Source organism: Apus apus, chromosome 26 (assembly GCF_020740795.1).
Source record: "Apus apus isolate bApuApu2 chromosome 26, bApuApu2.pri.cur, whole genome shotgun sequence".
Taxonomy (NCBI): Eukaryota; Metazoa; Chordata; class Aves; order Apodiformes; family Apodidae; genus Apus; species Apus apus.
In genome coordinates this window covers 629,624-655,828 of record NC_067307.1, presented here as the reverse complement: position 1 = coordinate 655,828, position 26,205 = coordinate 629,624, and positions in this window count along the sequence as shown.

Below are 26,205 nucleotides of genomic sequence, written 5' to 3'. Positions count from 1 at the left end.
CAGCGACTGCCCAGGGATCCTTCCCCAGCCAGTGGCTTCTTGTGGTTTGTTGTTTTTTTTTCAGCCTGGTTTAATTTTCTACATGATGGAACTCATAAGGCTGACAGATGTTTTGCCCTTCTTTTTCTAATTTTCCCTTTGCATTTTCAGGGGAGGGAAGGTGCAAACCAAGGCTGTAGGAATGTTATCAGTTACCAGCTCTTCCAGGCAGCTGTTCCTCCAAGCAGTGTTCCTTTCCAGCCGAGCTGCAGGCTCAGAGCTGCACATGTGCAGGTGGCAGAGGGTCTGCTGTCCCTTTGCAATGTACCTGTTCGTGCCATCCTCGGACATTGGGGTCTTCCATGTCCCATCAGATTTTAAGAAGAGGGACCTGCATTGCTAGTGTATAAGCTAAACTGTTCGGTGCAATGTTTTATAATCACAGAAAGCATTGAAAAGAAACATGATAAGAAGTGTTATGTTCCACAATAAAAAACCTTTATGCTCAGGGAAAGGCAGAGAGAAGAGAAATGGTTTAAATTATTTTGGTTTATGTTTTTTGCTTCCTTTGCTGTTCAAATGTCTTTGAAATGTTAGGATTTGTATAGGTAGAGGTGCTGTTTTCTTCTTCTGTTCCTTCTCCCATTTCTCTTTTTCTAATCCCATACTTCAGGATTTTTTTAGTCAATCCAGGTTAGCAGAAACATCACTGTTCCTTGTGGATTTCCCTTTTCCAGGGATCTATTTAACAGCTCCTGGCACTGTATGGCAAGTAGTGCCCATGTGGAGCAGAAGTTGCTGGATGCTTTGAAGGGTGCTAGGTTGTTCAGTACCTTGTTGTGAGCAGCAGCTTCTCCACTATGGGACTGTTCTACTTTTCTGTGTGACTCCTGGTTACAAAGGCAAGCTACAGGTGGCAGATCTTCACTAGTGTGTATGGGAGGAGATACTGAAAATATTTCTCAAGTCAGCAGTTCAGCACTGAGGGTGATGCTGTGATGGGGATTCCAGGGAAGTGGTTTTAAAAAAATAAACTCCTCACCTATCTGAGTTCATTAGTGTTAGAGCCTGAGTGGCTTCTGTTCACCTCAAACCAAAGTGTCTCTATCTGCCTCTTCCCTTTGGCTTCCTGAGAAACTCTATGAGTTTGAACATAGACTTGCTGCTCTGTTGTGTTTTTATATCAAATGATAGGCAGGACGAGATGAGAGGAGTTGTGGTACCCAGCTCTCAGGAACATTATTTCCTCAGAGCTGTGCATTAAGGGCACATTATAATCCTGGGAGTGGATAAGAAGCCATCTCTGAAGATTGTTTCTGAGCTCTCAGATTACTCATAAATAGTGTAGGGAGAGGAGAAAAGGAATTGCACCTGCAGAGCACTCCATCTCAGTTATCTTCCCTCCCTTCTTTGTCAGGCCCTACAATTGATCATATGCACACCAACATCTAGCAAGAGAAGCAGGCAGGCACCTCTGCAGGCAAAGAATGAAGGAGATGGGTCATTTTGATCAGTCTTGCTGTAGCTGATTGAACAGTGACAAAGATCCCTGTGTTACTGTGACTTGGGAATCAAAGTCATTGAGTTGTCTGTGTGAAAAACTGTTTAGGGGGAAGAGAGGGGAAAATAAACTCAGCTTTCTGGTAGCCACCTGAACAAAATGCAAATAGAATGGAAAAGATTTCTGTATTTGTTGGTGTGTTTGTGAGCTGGGATTTACAGCGCACATACATTATTCTTGATAAAAATATTTTGACTGCTTTTTGTCAAAGCCCTTCTGTGCTATAAGTGCTTCTCTTCATCATAATGAGTTTCTTTGCCTGAACCATCCTAACCAAACCAATTCCAGGCTTTATTTCTTCAGAATTTAAGAATGTGGGTTTTATGGTAATGCTTTTACTGTGGATGTTGAGCAGTACCCAGACATTTGAAACATTTATTATTGTTACTAATGTATGTTTAACAGATCTGCTTTCTTCTGGAGATTGCAAAGCGCTTGATTAATTCTGCAAATGGGAATTATTTCTCCTGATAATGAAATGTCCTCATCTCATGGGCATGAAGAGAAGTAGAATGGGATGTGGCAGTTCAGCAGAAGAAATATAGAACAGTTTATGCAGCTGTAGTACAAGAGGAGAATCAGACTGATGGAATGGAGCCCCAGCATCCTTCCCCTGTCATTTCAAACATCTTGTATTGTTCACACTGGTAAGGAAAGCCTCATGTGTCCTCTTGCTAAAGGCTGCAAGGAAGCAGTTGAGATGTTGAGGGTACTAAAACCATAAAGTGGAATTCTGCAAATAGGCAGATAAAATGAGGTTTTTGTTCAGTCTTCTGGAGTTCAGAGCCTTAAAAGTCCCTGCTTAGATATTTAGGAGGATGTGCAGTTCCAGCATTTTCATTTGGTGTATATATCTTTGGACAATTTTAAACTTGAAAATCATCACTGCTGGGAGGCTGTAGAGAATGTGGTGGTGGCAGGGGGTGAAATTTTGTCAAAAAATGTGGACAAGAAGCTGCCTAAACCATTTTTGCAGGAAAGAGGGAAGGGAAAGCCCAATAACTGCTCACTGGGGAAGGGAGAGGCATAATCTCAATAGTGTCCAAGTTGCTGGGCATGTTCTTTCTGCACCAGATTTTCCTTCAGTGAGTAAGATCCAAGTGAGTGAATCAGAAAGGTTGCAGGTAAAAATCTCAAACATAAAGAACATTTTTCTTGTAAATGAATCTTGGAGATCCAAGTAGCCTTTCTTATATTTTGTTTACCCTCCTTCATTTTAAGCAGGCAACAGACAAAATATTCAAATGTGCTGTAGGTGGAGATAGAAGTCATGTGGAGCTGAGGTTTTACTATTATGAAGCAACTCAATGTGTGTGCAAACAGGAGGAGCTCTGGATTTACACCATCTCTCCAAAAATATATTGGGCAGAGTTTCTGCTTGTGCCCACAGGAGAGAATAATCAGTCCATGCAGAGGATTTGCTGTGAAGGCATGATGAATTCTAGCTGTGTGTGATTTTTGATGTTGCTGTTTGAAAGGTGCACTGCTTGATTTTCCCCAGCCCAAGGGTAGGAGACACAGTTCAGGGGGAGCCTCAGAACACTGATGTTTGATAGAGCCTGACTTTGTCTTTATGCTTATCTCTGAATACACCTTGTGTAAGATAGCGATGTAGGATTGCATGATTTGATTCTCCTGGCAAGGGGTTTTTGTAGGACTGACTGGAAGATTTAGCTGATTTGTTTTTCTGTGAATTAAGGACAACTTCCCTAAGGGAACAGGAACTACTAGTAGACAATGGTCCCCAGGAATCCTTTGCCACAGTAGCAACAATTCAACTGAACCTGTAACATGCAAGTTTCTAGGTGTGTGTCCTTCAAAAACATTGTTAGCAATGATATGGACTCTGAGTACACAGAGGAGATTGGGATTGTTATAGTCAATGGAGATTTTAAGGTTCTTTGGTAAATGTCAAAGAAGTGGAATATTGTCAGGCTCCAGGTTTCTAAGCTTTATGTGGCATGTGTGGGGCTATTAAAATGTACTAGGAAAGAACAGCAAGAGGGCTGCAGACTTGGTGGTGAACTGGAGAATATCTAAGATCTAAGGCAAAATGGTAGTGACTGTGTCTCTTCAGCTTTGTGGGCAGATGTCTGTAGTCCCTAAGAGAAGGGCTGTGCATTGTGCAAATCCACACTCACCTTTATCATTGCTAATGTAAAGACTTCACACTCTCTTTATTTTTGTTTGAAAGACATTTCCAGTCCAGTAGGTTTGAAGCTTGACCATTGCAGCGGAGTTATGTTCTCCTTTTGGGGTTTGTGTCAGTCTAACCTTTTGTGTGTTGTGAATTCTTCCAGAAAGTGGTTATAAATGTGACTTTGGAAACTGCTTTGGCTGTTGTTAGAGATGCTGCAGTAAAAACCACATGGGCTGATCAACGTGTGTCAATTCCTACCTTATTAGCAGAGCTCATTTAAAAATACATTTTAAGGGTAAGAAATGCTTACCTAGGTTGTCAAATGTCATTGCTCTCTGTCCTGGTATTTTTTTTTTTGCTGATGCATGTTTCATGACCTAATTGAAAAATAAATTTTGCATAATTTAAGGTTAACAGATCTGAATTTCTCCAAGTTAAATTCAGCTAGGAACTAATTTGGACTAAATTATACCTGACAGTCGCATCCATTTACCTTATTATATCTATTAATTTGCTTTGCATTCATTATATTTCTTTTCATAGACTGAACTTGGCTGGCTTGACATTACTTTCCTTTTTAGAGCTGTTTCTAGTATTTTATTTTCTAATTAGCACTTAATTTTCCATCTAGCTTAACCCTGTGGCCTGACAATATTATTAAGAGGAAGAGCAGGATGGATTTTTCAGCTATTTACGTCTGGAAAAGTCCAAAGTTTAAAGCACCAGCAACTGTACCTGCTCTTCAATTATTAGTTTTAATTGACTTTAAGAGTCTTTCGCCCCCCCCCTGACTTTAGTACTTTGATCTTAGGGACTCCTGCACGTGAGCTGATTTATTTCTGCACAGTCTCACAGCTGGCCCTGAAATACTGCAGGTGAATGGCAGAAGCAGGAAGGGTGGCTCTGACTCCCAGCTGAGGGCACTTTATTACAGATTCCAACAACTCAATATTCCAAACAGAGCAATATTTTAAAACATTCTGAGAAGCATCAGAGACTTTGTACTAAAAATAATGGAGGCTTTCTGTTTAGTTGCTCCAGCTGAGGACTCTTGTTTGTTCTCTGAGATAATTAGCAGCTATCCTCAGGGCTTTCTGAATGGCTTTGTACATGTAACTGACAGTTTAAAAACACAGAAGAAATACACAAGGCTACTTAGAAGGTAGCACAAAATACTGGCTTAATGAGTCATCTCCCAGGCTGATGGAAGAGTAAGAAATGTCTTGAGGAAAAAGAACAGCCACTCATTCAGTAATATACATTGAGTCTTGGGCTTGTCTTCCATCAGGCCATTATCCTTCCCTAGGAGCTTCCTTATCAGTACAATGCAAATGCTGAATATTTCTGGTGGGAATCACTTAAGTTGAGACCTGTGTTTTTGGGAGCAGGAGAGAACTTTGCCCCTTCAGAAGAGACTAATGGGAATGTTCTAAAACCCATACATACAGTCAAGTATTAGATACCACAAATAAAACTGATAAGAAACAGAAGTACAGCTGCTTATGTAGTCTTTTGTTTATTTCTAGTTCAGAATTCTGTAACTCCTACACTTTATTCAAAATAACATTTTGCAATCTGTAACAACTGATAAGCAGTTAATCAGAGTATGATCTGTATACATGAGGCCAGCTCTGCAAATATTCACATCGCGAAGTGGTCGTGGCCTTAAGCTCCATGACAGCTCAGCTACCTTCTTTGCTGTTCTGATACTGATTCTTTCTGACTTATCAATATGCCAAGTGAATTTCTCTGACCTTTTTAAACCATTCAGCAGTGTTGGAATATTGTTTCATTACTGATTGGTTGTACTTAGTCCTTGGACATACCTCTCCAGTCCCTTTGCCCTATCTAATGACTGATAAAAAGGAAAATTCCCTTGCTTTGAATAAACAGTTTCCTGGCTCTTAGAAGTTTAGTACCATCCCAGCTGCTGGATTTGAACATCCTATTGCATATGTGTCATTGGTTGACAATGTTGGGATTTAATGTTTTGTTTCAGCCACAGTTGTTTAAATACTTGCCATGTTTTGTTTTGTTTTTTTTCTTGGACAGCACAGACTGAGAGCCCTAGGTCAGCAAATAGTGAGAATTTATTTTGGCAGCCTTTGATTTCTGCTAATTTCTGGGTGACCTGCAGTGTGGTCTAGAGCAGACAGCTATTCAAAGTATGTTAGAGTGCACCTTCCATGTCCTCACACGTGTGTCTCAAAACTGTATGTTATGATCCCCATGTCAGGGAATAGTGGGCATTTTGTGCCACATTCCTACAGTGAGATTTATGTTTAAAGATAGAGCTATAAACAAGAGTATGGCTTGTTAGATTCAAATTACTACGAACCACGTGAAAGATTTTTTTGATTGTCAAAGGAATGCAAAAATGAAGTATCTGTGGCTTTGATTTCTCACATAAGCTTTCTTTTTAAAAAAGAAAAAAATCTGCCAGAAGCCATCATTTTGAAGATATCTGTGTGTACATCTTTCAGCATGGAATGTTCATGATAAATAGGATTGTTTCCTGTTGGAGATTTTGTCCATCTCGCTGCTTGTAAAGGTTTTCTTTATCTACTAGATGTGCTTTTATGACAGTCTCTCAGTATTTAATATGGTTTCAGTCTCTGTTATTGGCATCTGCATATGAAATGCAGACGAATGTCTCTGTGGCAGAGGATAATGTGACCTCAGGATGTGCTGTACAATTACAAATGATATGACATTTGTCTTCTGAATAAACTTTTATTACCATTTGTAAGGGTGATTTAAAAGCAGCAGTGTTTTTCATGGGGTTATATGGAGCTAGAGAATTAAATCCCTGGGAAATTCCTGTTAGGAAAGCCAAAATTTCCCGCAAGGTACACATTAAATAGTTTTCTTCAGTTTAATTTGTAACAACCAAAATAATTGTATCAAGGCAATAATTCAAATCTCACTTTGATTTTATTTGTGTTTAGCATTTTAATATTGCAGACATCAAAGGCTCACTACTCTCCATGCAGGTTTACTTGAGACCATGTTGTGATTTTCCACTTTACTCAAGAAGCTTTATAGGGTGCAGATATTGGTTCTTAAAATTATTAGTAACTAAATGGTTAAATTATATAAAAAAAATTCTGATGGTCCTTAAAATGTCTTTGAAATTGTCCTAATTGTTGTCATTTTTAAACATGATATGAAAGGAAATAACCTTGTTATGCTTTGCTGGTTGATGTGCTGTTTGCATCCTTCCCTAATACAACATCTGTGGAGGGTTTTTGCTACGTTGCAGCTGCACCTGGGATTGGTGTGTTCTCTTGTTCTGACTCCTGTACAAGGTTAAGCATTCTCAGTAATAGTTATATTTTTATGCATGTGAGTGTGCAGTAATCTCAGTGAAAGCAAATCTTTGAATGTGTCTGCTTTGTGACAGCATTTTGCCATTCTTTTAAATACGGGAAACAGACATAAGCAATATGTTTTTAATCGAACTTAGTGTCTAATTTGTTCAGAGATCATGCACTTGTTTAGCATCATTTATGCCCAATACAGTTGGTACAAACATTACACTATTTGCTTATGTGTATTACTCCTCTTTTTATTTAGATTTGTCCTATTTTGTCTATTCACAGTATTAGACATGATCAAAACTGGAACTTCTATACCAAATACAATTCTTGTACTTGAAAGCAAACACCTCAGATTATTCTAACATTCATGAGCTTAGCTTCTCCAGAGCACTTTCACTGAGAAATGGGAAAGGATTTTGTTTGGATAATACTGACTGAAAATGAAACATGGTTAATTTTTTTTTTTCCTAGCAGAAACTGCCACTGAAAATTTTACAAATTGATCAATTCAGAGCTTTTTAATTTGCCCCAAGTACATTTTCAGACATAGATCACTTTCATTTGCAATGTTATACCATCCTTTAAATAACACAATAACGCCAAGGAAATAATTCACCAATCCTGTCATTAAACCCCAGCTCTAATTACTAAAGAATGCAGTCTTTATAAGAAACTGATGATGAGTGTAGAGCTCTGTAGTTGCTCCATACTCCTTGTGACATTTATGGATGTCACATTCCTTTCTGTTCAACATTTTTAGTTCCTGTAGTTAGTTTGCCTATTCTTGCAAAAACTGAAATGTGTTGAGACTTAAATGCAACCTCGGTGTGTGACAGGGCTCTGTAAGGCTCTTCATTCATCTCACCTTTAGTGCACCAGCAGATGCACTTCTGTTAGAACCATCAGTGAGCTCCCACTTGAAGCTTGTTGCCTCTCAAGTGATTTACCTGAATTCTGAGAGATGACTGCTGGTGTCAGCAGGTGTGCCAGCAGCCTTCGTTCTGAGTGCCCAGAGGTCAACCTCAGGAATCTGCTGGGATCTGGCCAGCTGTGGCACTTCCATGTGACAGCTATTAACTGTCACTGAATGCTGGGCAGACTTTGTTAACGCTGAAATGGCTGTTCCCGTGTATACTGTTGTCACCTCTGAGTTTATAGTGGAGTTTAAACAGAAGGTCTCCTTCCCTTTGGCTGAGTGATTCCAGCATTCTGCAAGTCTCTTGCAGTTGTTGTTTTTAATATGGAATAATGAGCAAGGCTGGATTTGATAACAATGCACTAGAGCAGTGGCCCAACTTGTTGCGAACGTGTCCCTTTTATTGACCAGTGTCAGCCCCTTCCAAGGGAACTGGCTGTATGTGCACAGTCTAGAGGCCATGGGACAGGTCAAAAGGCAGTGACTGAAGGAACTGAGCAGAGAAGTTACTGCCTGTGCTCTGTACACAGAAGAAAAAGATCTTTCACACTAGGCTTACAATCTAAGTGAGAGTTCAGTGTAGGGAGGAGATGGGCCTTTGCATTAATTTATGAATTCCAAAATTAATATCCCCTATTGTTACTGTAGTGCCTGCTTATTCGGACCAAGATCACTGAGACAGATGCTTTACAAACATGCACTGAGCAACAGCTCCTGTTGTGCTGCACTTAACTAATGAGATACAAAGCAGAGAAGGAGAAAAGCATCTCCAAGAGTTGCTTACACATCATCTGGTAATCAACAGGGCCTGAAGGGTGATGCTCACTGCATTGTATTACTTGCATATCTAGAATCCTCAGTCTTTTCCCCCCCTGCTCTCCCAGAGTGCCAAATACAGAAGTGTAGAATAAACATCAGTGACCAAACACAGTAACAGGCAGAAATTAAGCATCTACTTGGCAACATGTAGAAAATACTGAGGCTCCTTTCTTAAACACAGACCAAACAGAAAAGAATTCAACTTGATCCTATAATACAGAAAGCTCCTTTCTGTTAGGACTTGCCAGATATGGGGACTAGGGAGCATTTCTGAGCTCTGTAATCTGGGTATCCTTCATGATAGTGTCATGACTTTGGGCTGGGATAAGACCAAAGTCCACTCTTTTCCTGTTTACCTTTGAGTCCATGAGGGATAAACCTCTCTTCCCGGTAGAGATGAAGCCACATTCAGCCCAGGGTTAAGTCTCTAGGACCCCCTGTGGTTCCCATCTGACACTTAAATACTCCCCTGCTGTTTTCTGCTGAATAGATGCAGTAGTCTGCTTGGCTTACAACAACTGCGTTTGATGTGCTTCAAAAATGCCACCTCTTAATTATTTTTTGCTATTTCAGTCTCAGAAATTTTGGGCATGGAGTACTTTAAGTAGATTTACTACACAGAATAATATGTTCCTGTGGAGTAATACACCCTTCTAATGAACTGCATGGTCTCTGGTTGTGTGCTGTGCTTTCCATGTTGCTCCCTGTCAATGACTGCTGTTAGGGGGCTAGTGAAGAGCTTCTCAGGCAATATGCAATTCAGATTGGTACAGCTGGTGTCAAACTACATTACATTTCAGTGTAGTTATACTACCCTAAAACTTGCTACCCTTTGACTTGTTGCTTAAATAAAGTAAATAATCTTTACTTGCATAAGATCTCTGTGGTTTGAAAACAGAAATTATGATGTTTGGAGTTCAAAAGCACTATCAAACTAGTTAAGTACAGAAAAACTACATAAATGTTGTTTGGTCGGTTGGTTGTTTTTTTTTCTGGAGAGACAAGAATGCCTGAAGAGGGCACTTAAAATGGAGGCTAGGGAAAAGACTTTCTCACCAGAGTCTGAATTTCTGGCAAACATGTCATTCCTCTGCTTATTTATCATCTACCCTTCATAAATGTCAAGTATAATAACAAAAGGTTTTAATAAACCTGTCAGAGTTGTTTCATGTCAGATTGAGTGAAAAGGTTATGTATAATAATAATAAAAAAGACATAAACCAATACTGAATTAAGCTTCAGGAGGAGCTCTGATCTATCCATGTCTCCTGAGAATTTAGTGCTTCATAGCTGCATTGGTTAGAAAAATAGATTTTGTAACATGCATTAAAACCTACATCAGACTCACATACATGTAGTCTGGTAGATAAAGAAGTATTTTAAGCTAGTCATTTCAGTACTGATGACTCAATTTGAGGAGCTGATGACAAGCTTCCTTTCTGAGATTTGTCAGATAATGAGAAATATCTGGCACCTTTGTGCTCCCTGAAGTTGTGGTGGGTTTTGGTTTTGTTTTTTTTTTGTAGCCAACAGGGATGAGAATAGTTTTTTGGACCTAGTTCAGGAAAGTCAAATACTTGCCTCACTGCTTGACTTTAACTGAGTATGTGCAATTTGTTGCTATTTATTAAAAGCAGAGAGCACATCTTATCACTGAGTGAGCTGCTGTCCTCCCACGCTTCCTCCAATGCATTAAATTCTCTCTTTTCCATCTGCCTGTGTAATCATTCCATTACAATTGCTTGGGAAAGAAGTAATTGGTTTCAAATGTTCCTGGTTGACCAATTTATATTTGAATACTCAGTTGGGGACCCTGTGTTCTCAACGGAGTGCTTGATGTTGCTTGTATTACTGATGATTCCCTGAGTGCTTATCTTAAAGATTTCCTTCTCACCATGCTGCTATTTTTGCTTGACCTTGCATAGACTTATTCATAAGAGGATGTTGTTGTTAAGATGTTCTGAACTGAATGACTGTAATAATGCATACAGACTGCCCAGCTCAGATCAGCCATTAGCTGGTATAATTACTGCTCTTGTCCACTTTACTGCTCTGTAATGATTTGTATTATGTTCATTCCCAGAAGCACAAAACGAGTGGGCCCCAGCGCGCTACATGCTGAATGTGCGTCTCCACAAGGTCTGTGGAGGCCAGACACTTCTTTTAACTAAAAAGACAAAGGAAACAGTAGGTCAAAGAGATGACTATGGGTAGTGATGTATCTGAGACTCCACAGTTTGTAGGTGGCAGAGCTGGGAATAGTCAGTTTATGATTAAGGATGGTGAGCTTCATCCATTAGCAGTGGAATTCTCTTACCCTGCTGATTGGTGGCAGATCTTCAGCCATACCTGTGCAGCATGGAGAGGTGGGATATGAAGACCCTTTTAGGAGAAATGGGATATGAAGAGTCTTTCAGAAATGTGGAATTTCTAAGCCTCTTTCACTCCTGAGAAATAAGTTGCTGCCTGTGCCATCTTGTTCCTTCTGTGCTGTGTCCTCAGATATCCATTAGTATTCTTATGCATCACTCCTTAGAAAAATTTATGTATTTGGGCAGTGTCCCCTGTGCAGTGGAACATGTTAAAGCATAACAAAATGTCAAGTGAAACTCTAAACTCATCAACCTGCTGATGCTGACAGCTTTCACATCAGTAGTGTTGGTTGTGCATGTCATGCACGTCTTTGATTCTTGTGCTTGTTAGAGAATGACGTCAAGTTGGGGTTTTGTTCACTTGGAAAGGGAAGAAATTGTTGTTTTAAAAAATATCTTCTGATTTCTGTTAATAAGTTACTCTCTGATTACTGAGTACTTCCAAATGAGTGGCTTTTTTTTTTTTTCCTCAGGGCCCTAATGATAAAACAAGCCAAATGGTCTAACTCACAGAAATGGATGTATTGTTATCTATTTCTGCCTCTCCTTTCTTTCACTGCTTAACACTGGCTTTTCGTGTTTGATCAAAGGTTTGTGAATAGCTCTGGTTATCCTACTTAGCAGTCTAGTGATCAGCACCTGCCTTCTGGGACAACTGAATTCAAACATGTCATGCATACTAGTAGCATGTTGATAATTTCCCTATGATGGGATGAATGAAATATTTAAAGAGCAAAATGTTTTAGGTCAGGCCTATGACCACAGTAACTAGCTGCTGTGCTCTCAATTGGAAGAATGATTATGGAACCAGTCAAAGTCAATGAACACCTTGATGTAGGATGCAAATTGTTTTTTGTCCCATGTCTCTGTATCTCTCATGCATCTCATTTTGGTGTGTCAGTTCTTGAGTGCAACCCTGCTATGCCAGTGTAAACTCACTGGATTAAAGGTTACTGGATCTGAAGTTCACAGTTGTTCATTCAGGAACTGTACTAGGCTTTTCCTTCCACTGATATATCTTGGATATTAAAAGGAGGGATTTGAGTTGCAAGCTGTGTGACAGCTTTAATTAATACAAATGCTGCTGATTTGTGAACTCAGATGAGTTCTCACAGCATTGTATAATGTCCTGCACAGATCCTCTGCAGTCTTACCTTCATATTAAGCCTGCAAAGTTAAATGGGACTTTATTGCATAGTAGTTCCTTTGCTCTCAGTTTAGGAGATGAGGATGCATGTGAAAGATCAATTTTGTTGTAACTGTGGGGTGTAAAACTTGAGTAGAAGGCTGAAATCTGGCCCTGGAACAGATGCAGCACAAAAATAAAATAAGAGGCTTTAAAAATGACATGAGATTGAAATGAAGGGATTAGCTTGTGTTGTAAAACAAACTAAGGGAAAGAAGTAACATGAAGCAAAACAACGTGTGGGGTGGAGAAAAACCCCTAAAGCTGTTTGGAGAAGTGGGGTTCTGAAGTTCAACAAGGGCTGATTAAGGTGGTAGCTTGAATAATGTGAAATATGATAAGGGAAAGAGGACTGATTCTGTACTTCTATTCCTTTAATTTTCATGATGTTCTGGATGAGAGATAGGCATGAAAAAGGAGAAGTATGACAAAATAAGAAAGGAAGTTAGAGGGAATTTATGAAGAACATTTCTGAAATTCTTTTGCTTCCCTTATTGCTGAATATTTAGGTGTTCCCATGACAGCTCAAGGATTTGGATTCCTGACACAAACTTTAAATGTTTTACTTCCTCAAGTGACAATTTAAAGGGGTTATACCTGGACCTTTGTCTCCTCTTCTCAGGTGTGCTGGCTACTGTTGGCATTACTTAGGGAAATGCAAAGATTTTTCTTTGTTGACTAAGATTATGCTGGGGCTGTTACCACTATCATTTAGTATATGATGGACTCTTTGGATTTTAACCTGGTCAAGATCTAGTATTATACAGCTGTCACCCCTCACAGTTCTAGTGCCTGTTCCCAAGGCAGAGTGGCAGCAGAAACGTGCAGCCAGCAACATTGTCTGCATTCTCTGATTTTGAAATTTCTTCTTGTGTGAAGAGAAATAGTTGCAGAATTTCTCAGTGATTTATGCTCAGACATTTTTCATCTGGGAACTCATAAGAATTTCTTTTTAGCACTATCACACCTCTCTGATTCATTTTGCTCTGGGAAGTCATTTCTAGAAGGCCAAATTGCTGGGCAGAGATGTATTAGGAGAAGAGGGAGTGATAGTGACCAAAGAAAGAGTAATATTTGTTTCCTGATATAACTGGTGCTTTAACTGTAATTCTTAGTGATAGACCAATTCCAATTTCTGTTATCTTCTCATTCTCTAGGGGATGAAGGATCCAGTTCTGTAAAACATAACGAAGATGTTGTTTCTTTATTGTGTATTATTTAAATTTTCTCACATACTCTAGGAATTCAGTGAACTGAGGTTTTAAGTTTTTCATTTGGGTTTTAAGTTTTGCTATGTACTACATTTGAACAGAACAGAGAAGCTGTGTTTGTACACCAAAAGACTACTTGGTGTTTTAGGCACGAGACCGGAATTTTATTGCTGAAATTTGTTTTCTGGGATGTAGGTCCAGGAAAGAATTACCTGGTGGGAGGAGATGCCATAGCTATTCTATTTGTAGTCTGACCAAAAAATATGAAATAGGCAGCGTTCTGTTGTGTATTGAACTCACCTTGATGGAGAAATTACTCAAAGGAGAAACAGACTCATATAAAGTAATTACTTCTGTTTGACCGCAGAGTTATGTAGCTCACTGGCTTCATCCTTGTTTAATTGAGTTGTGGCAAAAAGAGATCACATAGACCTGAAGGCCATTTTTATCAAGGCTGTTATTCTGATAGAGAATCTTCCAGACCTTTTTTAATGCTGAAATGGAGTGAAGGAGTCTCACTAGAAATGAATGTTAAAGCTTTGGCAATGTATGTTTCTGCTGTGCGTTGCAATGAAGGTATACAGATGTTTTGGAGTTCCTTTTATTAGCAGTGCAAGTAACACTCAGTGGTTGAGTGGAAAACTGGAATAATGGATTTTGGACACAAATGTCTATCACTTAATGCACATCGTCAACACTTGGGGTGCAATCATCTTGTCTTTTTTTTTTGAGTTGAAATTAATCCCGTGTCATGACAAGTACTGGCAGACTTGCACTCAGTAAAAACAAATTATTCCCAAATGTTAAAGCTGAGGTTACAAATAGGAAATTTTCTTGCTGTGGTTTGAATTCTAGTCCATGCCCTAGTCATGATTGACTGGAGGGTGACACTGTTGTTAGTTATGTAATTGGTGCACCTTGGATATTTTGTCTTGGTGCCAGTTCTTTTGAAAATGTGGGGAATCAGTCAGGTCCTTACATAGAAATATCCAGAAAAATCTGGATTTATCAGTAACAGAAATGGTGGAGTTTAAAGCACACTTTTAAAATTCCGATAAATCTTCAGTCTCTTACCTTCTTTTGACCTCCTAGGAAAACTGATGAAGGCGTTCTATAACAACACTACTGTAGCTGGTAATTCAAGAGCATGTCTTTATTGTCTGTGGAGCCTGGTACTGCCTATTCAGAACGGATGGCCCCGTGGTTCAGATCAATAGATATTTTCTTTCAGAGCTGATTTGGCTTTGACTGGAAAGGAAAGCAATTAAGTCAGGCGTGGAGAATTTGTAAGTGTGCATGTATGTATTCATGGAGATGGCAGTTAAATGATCTACTTTCCATGATAGTATTGAAATAGTAACATGTTTCAAGTAAATATCCAATGCCATCTAAGCAATTACCATAGTAATGATAAAATAAATTTAATTTCAGACAATCAAATATTTAATTGATTCAGGTCATTTCCACATAGGTATTGTACACACATTTCATACCAGCATTTGATGATATTCAAGCATATTTTCTCTACAGCTGGTCAGCATTTTTTTTCTCTTCTTTGAATCATTTTTAATGAAAATACCATTGTTGAACAATGTAACTGTTACTTCAAGACAGTGTTTCATTATTTATTAGTTTTCTGTATCTTTATGAAGCCAGATACCCAAATCAGAATCCTGTTTAGGGAGGGGTTATAGCTTGACCCCATTTCTTTGGAGAAAAGCAACAGCACAGAACTCAATTTGCAGTTGAGCATCTCTTGTTCTCTGATGTTTGAGAAGGCTGTCATGTACAGATAAGTGGACAAATTCAAATTGATTTGGTCTAAGATTTCCTTGGAAATAATCTTGGTTAGGCTTCTGTTCTTAAGCTTGCATATTCATTTTACTAGTGAAATGTATAGCTCATGCCTGCTATATGGATTTAAATATTTTCTCTTGAGAAAGGCAGTGCCTACAAGCGTAATGTGTTAGAGAAATGGCAACAGGATGGATCTGCCATCTGGGAAGTTTTTGCTCTCCCTGCACACCCACATCTTTACTGGCCATTATTCCAGGATGATAAGGTATTTGGCCAGCAGTTGTTATTTTGTAGTGCTGGTATCTAACATGATGTATCTGCACTCCCCCTCCCTCCCATCTTACTTAAAAAGATTTTAAGCATCCAAAATTGTTAACCCAACCAGTATCTGTTACCAAGGCTTCACAGAAAACTGACTGACATTGACTGAATTGGAGTGGCTGTGTTCAGTTATATGTTTATTTCAAAAGTCGAGGGGGGAAGAATGAGATTGTGCTTCTAGGAGAAGTATAGTTTTTAACACAAGTTGTCCAAAACCCTGGTGCTCTTATATACTGGTTGCTCTGTTCAATTGTTTTGATTATTCTGGTCTGTTAAAGGATGAACTTCCTTAGAACCTAAAAGAAAGTAAGGTCAAGGTCTGATGTCAGCTGGAGTCGGGTAGTCAACAGGCTGCTCGGAAAGCTCTTTTGCAACAATGAATAATGTATACACTTTTAAGGGCAGAGGTGTTGTATTTGTGGAATTAAAGCAGTGGGGTACAACTACTTTGGTTATAGCCTGAAGTCAAGGTCTTGCTTTTTCCAGGATCTGCAATAGCAGTCAGTAGTTCAGGGTTATGCAAATCATCCCGGGATCTTGGTTTGCATTAAGGTAGCAGAACACAGCAAGAAGAATAGGATTTGTTCAGTTTTGGGTTTGTCTTTTTTCTTGGTTTTTTAATAGAAAAGCTTAGGGAGTTTTGGAACAAGAAGCTGGCTACATTGAAACACATTTAGCAACACTTCAGTTTTCTCTTACCTAAAAAGGTCTTCCAGATACCTAAAAAGGTCTAGCATATATCCTGGTACAGCACCGGTCCTAATGGTCTCAAATGATGATGAATCCATGCTTGTAGAGGAGATTATTACATTCCCTCTGAATTACTTCGGTTCTTAATGTTACTTATGTTTCTAAGCACTAAGCAATTATTGAATAGCCCTATTTTACCTGAAAGACCAGAAATGTAGGTCTCAAAGAATCTTTCCTTAAAAAGTGACAGCTGGAAAGTAGAAACATTTTTGACGAATGTTCTTGAAGACACAAGGGATAAAGAGGTGCTGTTAACCAGGGAAAGTAACAGTCTTTAATTTTGAGTCACGCAGTCTGGCTGAAGTATCCCTGTGCTACTATATTCCTTTAAGAATAGTAGATTTTTTGCTAATGGTTGCTACTAATGAGAAATATTTATTTCCACTTGAAAAAGGATTGCCATTGCTGCTATCCTCAGAATGTCCTTGAGTACATTTTCAGTATGGCTTTAATCAAATGTCATTTTAACTCTAGTTCTATTCTGCAAACCTCTAGTGAAATTCTATTAATTTTCAATTAAACTTCAAGTAAACCAATTAGCATTTTCATTTCTATAGAGCAACAAAGGCAGAATCTGTAATGAGTCTATTCAGTTGTTCACAGAGGAACAAATGGTCTGGGTAGATTTCTCCAGTGTATCTTTCTGTGTAACTTTGTAAAGTATATTACCTTTATCATTTCTTGTCTGCTTCAGGCTCCAAAATGGATTTCTTGTGGTGTACAAAACTGTATTCAGCTACTTCTTTCCCTAAGTTGTATTCCAGTATTCTTTCTGTCTTCATTGCAATTCTTTAATATTGCACTAGTGTGTTTTTATCAAAGTTAAAACAGTGTCTAGCTGAGGCAGGGACAGTAAAATCCTTCTTGTCCTGAACAACTTCAGGACCTCAGTTTCACAGAGGAAACTCTTCCATTTTGTCTTAATGCTGCCTCCTCCTCCCAGACAGTCATGATCCCTGCCCTGAAGAGCTTTATTATAAAGAATATACAGTCCCTGAGAGGGAATCCAGGAGTTCTTCTAGGGTTGGTATGGTATAATAAACTTTAATCATTACTTCAAGCTTGCAGCTGTCTGTAGTGGTCTGCCTCTCCTTTAATGTTGTGCTAATGTAATTGCTGGGTGCTGTGGTCCCTTGCCCTTGCTTGTGCCAGCTCCAGTGCTTCTCTGACCCTGTGTAGAGCTGTCAGAGGTCACTAAGCTTAGCAGAAAGCTAATTACTGTGTTTTGGTTGGGTTAGTTTTGTGCCAGGTTAGAGGTACAAAATGGATCCTCTTAAGCTGCTGTGAAACTGCAGCTCAAATCGGCATCGTAGCTAAGCTCATAGTTACACTCCTTTCAACTTAAAAGTGTAAGAGAAGACTCACTCAGGCTATGTTTCCTATCAAACATGAACAGTTGAGTCAGGAAGCTGGTCTGCTGAGGTACCCTCAGGAGTTGAGAGAGGACTATGCTTTCCAAGGGACACTTAGAAGTCTGCAGGTAGTACCTACTGTGAAATCCTAATGAGAGTTATTTTCACTGAGTGAAGAGGATATCCAGGGAGCCAAGCCACCTAATTACAATAAAAAAGTTATTTCTGTTAACAGCAAAGATTTAGCTCAACCAAATATAAACCAAGACAGCCCTGGGCTTGCAGAAACATTAACATCTCTGACCACTAACCATGACCACAGAAAAGGAGCCCATCTCTGGCACAGGTGGCACTCGTTAAGCCAGCCAAACCCATTAATTTCTAGCACTGGCTGCAAGGATCCTTTAGTTTTTAAAGGTAACAGACAAAGAGTTTTGCTTTTAACTAAAGACAGTATTTATTCTCTGTTAAATCCCCCCTTGGGGATGTCTTGTTTTCTCTTGCATGAATGCTGTGTCTGCCCTCACAGCACTGCCCCAAAGGAAGCTTCGTGCACAAGTCACTGTTCTTTTTCAGGAGACCCCTCAGAGATTATTTTGGGTTGTTATTTTTCCCCTTGCTAACTGTGCAGGAATACCACTCTCCATGCTGTTTGCCAGACCACAGTGCCTGCAGTTTGCTCTCACCTCAGAGTCAGCACTGGCTTGTAAATAACTTCCCCTGTTTTTGTATTATTTTCCTGGTTATATGAACAAAGTGGGTTTCCCCAGCTGTCAGGAAAGTGAGTACACAACATGGGCTTTTGTAATAAAGCTGTTATCTCTAGCAGAAGCTGACACAGAACATTTGCTTCCGTAATTCAGATGCTTCTAGGCAGTGTGCAGTGTTCAGAAGCAGCTGTGTCTCAAGACAAATCCCTAATTAAGCATCCCCTGAGCATTTTCGAAAGTGTTCATGAGTTGGGAAGGGCAGAAAGAAATTATGTGGGGGTGTATGTTTTGACAAGCTTTACAAATACACGCTGCGAGTACCTTTGCTGTTGACCTGTAGCTTAGGAGTGTCAGACCACCTGCAGTGATACATTTGCATCTTGCTAGTGAAGCAAAAATTCGGAGCTTCCAAACCCCCTTGCTTTCTAACACTCCTCACCGAAGTGGGAGGCTGGGTGTGGCTGGGTAAGGATTCTGAGATTAAAACCCAATAACACACAAGCTGTTACTGAGCAGGCATTCTTTATTGCAGTGCTGGGGATTCTCCACCATGAGTGCTCTGACCAGTTAGTGAAACACCCCAACTAATTACTATACACCAAAACCATGCATATTCAGTTCCATGTCAATGAGTTCCCAGAATTCTTTTGCACAGTCATTTTATTTCCTGGAATTGGCTATCTTTGTAATTATGCATGCTCGAGGGTCTCCTGGAGGGGGTCTTTGTTGATTCTAGTCCTTTGTCCTGTCTCTGTCCTGGTCCTGTCTCCAGCCTCCCGCTGGTAGATCGATTGCCCAGGTGGGTCAGAACCAACATCAGTGTGTCTATAGGTGTCTATAGGTTCTTAGAAGACTTGATGTTACCACAACCTACAGGATGCTTGGCATCATTGACCAATAAGTTTCACAAAGCACCTTGTTTTAAAAGCAACCCTTAGTATAGCAAATTCATTATTTTAGTAATCTTCTATTAGTCTGTTTCTATTGAATTTACTAATGAATATCTTACGACTATGACTAGAGGTAATGCCTGGCAGTGTGTGTGTGACCCAGCCGCGTTCACCTCAAGTGTGGATAAAGGGTTTAATTACCAGCCTGCCAAAACGAGACACTCGTGGGTCCGGGCGGGCTCCTCCTGTGGTAAAGGCCCTCAGGGCTGCTCTGGCTTTCCTTGACAGCCTGGTGTATCTTTGGTGAAATAATACTCTTTTCTGTGAGGAGAGCTGCTGCTTTCTGCTCTTGCAGAGAGCCTGGCTGTGGAAGCTGAGGAGCTGCCGTGTGCTACGGGGCCTTCGTCAGGTTTTGCTCCGACCTTTGCGGGACAGTTGGTGGCAGCACCAGAACATGAGAGAAAAAAAACCCTGCAAACGGTTGTTTCTCGAATCCTGAGAGTGGAATTTTGCCTTTCGGTAGTCAGGCCTGGGTGTGATCGGCAGGGGTTGGGGAGCAGTGGGGGGCTGCTGGGGTGGGCTGTGTGGGAGGCCTGAGCCAGTCCCCACCGGCCCAGCAGCAGACAAAATGGCTGCTCTGCTTGCCTGGGGTTTCAACTGCTGGAGGAACACATGGCAGCTCTGCAAAAAGAGGTTTGAGACAAGTGAGGTGATGCTGGAGAAGAGGAGGAGGAGGAGGCAGAAGTGGAGCTGCTGGAGGAGACACCTGAGGGAGGAACAACGGGTGAGGTGCTGCGAATGAAGCTGCGGCGTTTTCTCTGAGCCCTTGCTTTATTCTCCGTTGTCTGTATTTCTCAAAGCCACAACCCATAGTTAAAAGTTTTTGCTAATTAGCAGTAAATTAAGTAAAATTCCCCAACTTGAGACAGTTTTGCTTGTTATACTAGGCTTAAATCCAAAGATGGGAAGAAAAAGCAGTGCCAAATACTCGTGAGATTTCATTGTTTGCGAGTGTAAAGATGAAGTTTTTAAGAGTGTCTGTGGGATATGTAGGTTCTGAAGGTACTCAACTCTTTAAAATTTTATTTGTCTGTGCTATGAAGAATCTAATCATAAATGGCAAAATGTTTCTGTTGCAGAAGTCTTAAATGTGATTTGTGGAGCCAACCCTTAACTGAAAGGAATGACATTTACTGACTTGGCATTTCTTGTTGCAGGCCAGCAGATTAGTTAAAAGTGGCCGTAACTTGTAAAAAAAAAAAAAAAAGAAATTGCATTAAATAGAGCTAATAAGGTGTGTATGGTCAAGAGGGGATTTTTGCAATACTGTTTTGCTATTTTAAGAGAGAACAGTGGGGTGGAGAAAATCCAGACTTTCTGTTAATATTCTTAATAACATACTGAGAAATAAAATGCAGCAAAGATGTAATCCAGCCAAGGGTTTAGGCAGATTACCACAGGAAGCTCAGCAATTGGTTGGCCAGTTGTCTTTCTTGAAGCTTGAAAAGCAAAACCTAGAGGGTAATGAAAACACTTGAGTCTTTCTGATATCATTGCTGAAATGTAAAGCAGTGTGTAGCAATGACACATGCACTGTGGAGATGTGGAGATGTGACTGATTTTTAATGAGTCCACAGTCACTGTGTTATTTCATGTGCTGAAAGTGAAAATCTGCTCAGCACCTATGCCCTGGGGCAGCCATCCAAGTGCCATGGGAGTGGGCAACATGACAATTAGTGGGCTATTCTAGGCAGGTAGTATATGCTGAGCATAATAAAATCAAATTTACATCTCGGAGGTTATGGGGGGGTCTTTCTGATTACTCCAGTGCTGAGGCAGTATTTGAGCTTTAAGTTATCAATCAAATAACTTAAAAATTTTCTTTCTGCTGTTATCAAAGCCATTAAGTAACCTGAAGAGATAAAAGTAGAATAGGATGAGCTCAAGGTTGAGGTTTTAAGGCATGCAGTTCTTCCACATTCCCTGTTACTTTTGCCCACATAACTGTTTGTCTAAGTTCAGTTGCACTGAAGCAAAAGACTCCTGAATTATGTCACTTGAGAATGAGAAAAGCATCCCTTTTTTAAGAATAAAAGGGTGTTTGTTGTGGGTTGTGTTGGGTTTTTGTTTGTTTGGTGTTTTTTTTGTTGTTTTGGGTTTGGGTTTTTTTGGGGGGGTTTTTTGCTGCTGTTTTGGTTTTTTTCAGCAAAAAGGCCTATGCAAGATTATTAATGCTACATGATGTGGCCTTATGGTTGACAGAAATCCATTCTCAATTCTAAATTACTTTTGAGTCATGTTTCCTTGTATGGTGGAGTTTAAGCTTAAAAAATCTTGGGCGTTGTTTCTCCTTATTTAGTTTCCTTAGGATCCCAAGCATTTCTCTTGTCCGCCTGTGTGAGTTGTGAAGAAGAGAATGCTATTTTCTATGAACCTAAGATTTCTGAGATTTTGGAAGACCTTAGTATGATTAAGTTACAATTATTTTGATATATGATGTGAAAAATAAATTGAACATTGTTTGGGAAGCTGGGACCATCTTGAAGTATTCCATTGTACTTTTAGGATTATATTCTAAGGGTTTGGAAGTAAGAGAAATCTCCTTGGTTTAGGTTCTGAGTAAACAGTTCTTGCATCTAGATGCATTTCAGTGCTGCCTCTGAGATGTTGATTCTCCTGACTTGTCTCTAGTCTGCTCATTTTGATTAGAGTGGAGTTGGTGCAGGACGCTACACTTTGGATCTAATAACAATTCATGCTCATTTTGTCCTGCAGTAGATGTTGACAGAAGCTGCATCACTGGAGAGGACTGGGCTCTGGGTGGCTTTTGCATTTTAGCAGCTGAGCCAGCATGCCTTATGTTTTAGATTATCTATATAGCTTTAGATTATCTATGTATCTTACGGCCTTGAACAGGCTAACAGCATTACTGTGACCTCTGCTATTTGGAACTGTTGCTAATAATAATAACAACTTGGGAGTCACTTTGTAGTCTCCTGATGAAAGTGAATGTGTGATTAGATATTAGAATTAATTCTATGTTCCACTTGAGTTAACTGGGATGCCAAAAGGCTGAGTCCCCCAGGGGCTTATGGCAATTTGGTGGCAGAACTACATAAAATAAACTGAAAATAAACTACAGGTATCTCCACCTCCATGCCTTCCCTTGACCATAGACACAATTGGTAATTGCTCTTACTTTACTTTCTCTTAGAGAGAGGCCATGTGTTCCAAAATACAGGCTGGGCAAAATGTCAGTGTTGAAGAACAGCTTTGCATAAGCAGTATTTGCTTTAGGATGTCCTCAGTGTGTGGTTTGTTGTTTTTTTGTTTGTTTTTCACAGGCTGAGAGGGGAAGCTTTTCAAGGGAAAATGTGTGGTGTGGTCAAAGACCCTATAGAGAGCTCCATTTGCAAATTATTCATTGGAGGTAAGTTTTATAAACACACTTCTGCAAATCAGTTCAATTTATGTAATTGAGGCAATGAATTAGAGAAAACAACCTAGTGACAAACTATTGTAATTATGGAAAATGAGCCAGTCAACTAATTGAAGTAACAGTCTATCAACAAAATTTGTATATTTAACCACCATGCTGTGGTGCATACTGTAATTGCAAGTGTAAAGCTGGTGAAATGTCATCTTCCTCTTTACAAAGGAAAAAAATAAGTGGAAGTCTGAACTTTTTAAGGCTCCAGTTTTGGGCGTTTTGTGAAGGTAAGTTTCTGTCATGATTTCGTTGTTGTTTAAAGCAGTCAGCTGCAGGCAGGAACTCCTCAAATATAGAGGGAAATCTTGTAACTAGTCAACTCTTTGAAAAGGCATTTTTCTTTGGTTTGTGATCCAGTGAGAATTCTTATGCTGTGTGTTTTAAAAGATTGTGACAAGTGTGTATCTTATGCTGATGTACAGTGTTTTTCCGCAGATGCATTTGGAATACTATTTCTAAGCAGCTCTAATCATAGTTAATAATGAAGATTGGTCAGCTCTTAATTATTACTATGATTGATAATTTTGAGTAAATAAGCTCTTAATTTGCATTCATGCAGCATTATTTATGCTTATCCCTAACACAAGGAAAAATGAGTGGGAGCGGAGGTAGTTCTGCTTAGCTATAGTTATTTTTGACATAGTGTATAATTCTATCTGCAATTTAATTCAGTACAGTGCAAATGCAGTAAATGAGACTAAGTATAAACATGACTTCCGCTGTACAGGTATCCCAACCTCCTGACACAGTCACAGTGACTGGAATATAAGAGATGGACTTGTGCTCTTCCAGGCTTGTGCCCTACTCTACAAATAGGCCCATCAGGAGCATTAATAATAGCAATAAACAGCATTACTGACTTAAGTAAGGGTCAAAAAGTGAAGGAAGAACACTGCTACTTTTTTGTTGGACTGCAAAGCATTTCTCCCTGGGAATTCTAGGAAACAAATACCCCTTGCTGCACTGTTAACAGAAACTGTACAGCTATTAATCCTCCTTGTAAACATTTTGCAAAAAGCTGATGGTATAAACAGCAGAGAAGTAAAGAAAGCACGTGGGGATCTATTCAGGTTTCCATAAGCTAGAATTTTTATTATCTTTACAGCATAAACCAAGACATTATCAAACACCAAGATGTGGTCACCATGATAAAGCATTTACACACATCTTCTCTTGAAAAACAGTAAGAAAGAGAGAAGAGATTATGAACTTCAAAGAGCTGCCTTTAAGCTAGGAATATTTTTACAGTCTGTCAGAAAACTATTCATCCCTTGCTAAAACAGGAGCAGTCTTGGCTTGAGCCAAGTCTTTAAATGAAAGGCAGAGCAATAGCCAGCTTTGAAACTTTGCTTTGAATTCTGGCAATTAGGTGGTTGGGGTGGCAATAATACCAAACATCCTAATTCCGTATTTAGGTGTGAGTGCGGCAGTCGTTTCAGATCCCGCCATTTTATTGGTACTAGATACATGTGTTGTAGCCCCAAGCACCAGATAACAGATTATTTTTAATCTCTCCAGAAAAGCACATGTAAACTGTTCATTCCCTAGGTGATTCTTTTTCTTCTTTAGGAATTGTCATTAAATGAATGACAGGATAGCAGATTGAAGGCTATGGATAGATGGTGTCAGTTTTCCTTCCCCAAAGGAAAGCAGTTAGGAGGAATTGAGCAGGTAACTGCATTCAGCAGTGGGTCAGATCAGAAGTGTAAGGACAGCTCCAGACTGTTCTGTTACTCATCCTGGCCTGTGTGTAACATCTGGTGCCTTTGGAGTATTTAAAAATCCAGAAAGAAGTGTGACAGTGTTTTTTGGCTTTGTTCGGGTTTTTTTAGTTTTGCATGCCTGGAGTATTATGCGTTGAGAATGTAGTTTATAGGTCAGTCCATACAGGGTGTTTTATAAGATAATGTATCTGGCCATGTGCTTTTGCAAGAAGCAGGTTATATGCAGTCAAAATACTCTCTGGTAAGCAGCTTTGCTTGTGACTTCAAAGCTATGGGTGTTTTTTTAGGGGAGGGGATGCTGGCAGGGGGGGACATGAATTGTTTCTAGTCATTGAATGTCCGATTGAATGTACTAGAAGGTGTCGGTTTTACAGAGGGCTGTGGGTTTTTTTTTCTGTAATTCTGCAAACATTTGTGCAAAGCAAAAACTATCAAAATGTAATCCCCTAAGGAGCTGAAAACCAAAGCAAAACATAGCATTGGTTGATAAACTTTTTCAAGGGAAACAGAATTAGACCACTGCCCAGCACTTATGCATGTGGTTTTAATTAAGATGTCTGAGCTGATTTGACTGACCTTATTCAGTATCTCCTTTTCTAACCAGTTGCGTTTACGTCAGTAGTAGAATATGGGTGCTTAAAATTTTTTGATACATATTTCTTAGTCTGGAAAACTTCCTGTCATAATTCTCTTTGTCCCTGTATTTGGTACATGCAAAGTTGTCATGAAAGTATACTGGATCTTTTGAGTGATTCTTTGCTATACCATTCTTGCCTTTCCTTGTGCCGTTTGGCTTGTGCTCCTCTTTGTGATAAGATTTATAGTTGGAAACATTTTGTGGTCTGTGTGTTTATTTTACCCTCGCTGGTTTTGATGTGTATTTGTGGAGAGGAATGGGCAATGTGTAGCCATTCAGTAAAGGCTGAATGGTATTTTAGTGAGAGTTATGCAAACACATTTAACTTGTTTATTGAACAAACATACTGACAAAGCTTGAAGTTCACTGTTAACTTCTACTACAATGTAAAGTGAAAAAGAACACAGGGATAAAAGTGAGAGAAAAAAAAAAAAGAGTAATGATGGAAGTACTGTTTTTTCCTCTTCAGCATAAAGCTGTTTTACACTTGGCCACAAACCCCTTCTTTCATCACAATATTTAGAATGATTTAAGAACACCTTATTATTTTAGATGCATATTGCAGGATTTCTGAAGCTATGCACTTTTTTAGGGCTTTGGAGAAATGAAATATTATTTTAGTTGTTGTCCTCCATTACTATTTGAACAACTCTTAATCTTTAATGTGTGTTCTCTGACAACACCCCTGTGAGTTGGAAGTTCTGTTATCCTTTCACAAGTGAAGAACTAAGGAACAAAGAGGCTCAGACTGAGATTTTCTTTTTAGGTTTCTTCCTTTGATTTGAGTGAGAGCTATTAAGTGTCTTCTCTGTTAATGGTGGTGCAGTACTACTGGCAGCAACATCCAAATTCCTTTTAAATAGAAAACAATAAAGATTAGGTCAGTGAGTAAGAAATGTTTTGGGTAGAGTCAATACAAGCAAGGTAGTTGCTTTTTAATACATGGCATGAGTTAATCCTTTTTTACAAAAGGTAAATAGAGCCTGAGCTGCTTTTTAGGCGAACTAATTAGTAGGAGTTCAGGTGATTA